Here is a 1,689-nt window from a genome sequence, read left to right as displayed (position 1 = left end):
TGAGGCAGGTGGGGTTTCTGTTGGGAGAGGGAACGCCGTGGTGGGAGGTGGCTGTGGATGGAGGCACCATGCATTCTGAGGGGAGGGACTAGGCTTGCGTGATGTGTATGTTGTGCATGTGGAAACTGACAAAAGAAGCTGTGGGAGAGAGGAGATGCCCATCCAACCCTCATCCAGCCTGTCCCCTGTGAGGGGAACACCTAGCCCCGGGTCTGTGGCACATCCCTGTCACACCAGCTTGGGGGCTGGTGTCTGTTTCCCACCTTGTACTTCCTCCCCTCTTCCAGCCTCTGAGGGGATGGCCTGGTAGATGGGAAATATGCACCTACAGACAAACCTGAGACCAGGGTCTTCTGGGGGGGTCTTGTTTAGATGGCCCTCTCCAGGCCATACTCTCAGAGATTCTGATTCAATAGGCAGAAGGTGTGGCACAGACATCTGCAAACTCTCGGGCAGATTCTATTGCAAGAGGTTGGAACAAGCCTGTGCATTCCGATTCCAGCCCCCCGCCCCCGCCCCAATCCCACCTCAGCCTCTGTCCCATGTTTAATACACAATTTCTGGAGCACCTCCCTGGCACAGAGGTTGCTGGAGTCTGTTCCCCAGGTAAAGAAGGAAAGTGGAATGTGCCCTGGGCTGTGCAGGGTCCTGGGTGGGCAGAGAGAAGCCTGTCGCTGCCCCTGCTGCTGGCTGGGGAGGCCTGTCCTCCCCTGGCTGGCTGCCTCAGAAGCAATTAGCCCTGGAACAGCATGGGCCTGTTTAATTGAGGGCCTGCCCAGAGCCAGAGCAGCTGGAGCAGGAGGGGGAGGCTGGGAGGCCGCTGGCTTCCTCCTCCTTTCTTGTCAGCTGCTCTCCCCCACCCCAGCCTCTTTCAGCAAGCAGGTCTGCACCTGGCCCTGGGTCTCCCAGTGGGTGCCCCGGGAAGAAGCTCTCCTCATCCCTCTCCACTTCCCATTGGCCAAGCCCTCTCCTGGTCAAGACCCAAGGCCCTTCAGTTCAGAAGACACCCCTTGCCAATTCATCCTGGCCACTTACATGTCACAGAATTGAACGTTGGAGCCCGATGAGGGTGGGAGGTGGTGAGTCCAGGGCTCCTTCACCCATGCTGGGCCTCGGCTGCCCAAGGATCCCCCTTAGAAGGGTGAGGGGAACTCACTTTTCAAGTAGGTGAATAATTTAATAACACAAGTGAGCTGTGTCTTGTCTTTGTTTTAACAAGGAAGCAGGATTAAAAGATTTTTCTAGAAGGTCTTTTGGAGGCAAGAACTGCCTGTCCTGTCTGCCAGCACTTAGGACTCCATATTTACTTGTTGAATTTGTCATTTAATAGAATCCTTCTGTTCACTTTCTTGTCTCCTGTTTTTCTTAGTGTGTGTTGAGGCTTAGCTCTAAGAATATTACTAATTTAAAGTTCCTTAGCAGCCTCTTCACGGTTTATTTTTGAAACGAGGTCTTGCTCTATTGTCCAGGCTGCAGTGACCTCCTGGGCTCAAGTGATCCTCCCACCCCAGCCTCATGAGTAACTGGGACTACAGGCACGTGCCACCTGTAGACGGGGTTTCACCATGCTGTGCAGGCTGGTCCTGAACTCCTGGGTTCAAAGTGCTGGGATTACAGGCGTGAGCCACCGCACACAACCCACAATTTATTTTTTAAACAACTTGCCTCTGGTTTCTTAGTTTCTCAGAA

This window comes from Pan paniscus, chromosome 1 (assembly GCF_029289425.2).
Source record: "Pan paniscus chromosome 1, NHGRI_mPanPan1-v2.0_pri, whole genome shotgun sequence".
Lineage (NCBI taxonomy): Eukaryota > Metazoa > Chordata > Mammalia > Primates > Hominidae > Pan > Pan paniscus.
The sequence above is the reverse complement of the archived record's forward strand: the minus strand, read 5'-3'. Positions refer to the sequence as shown.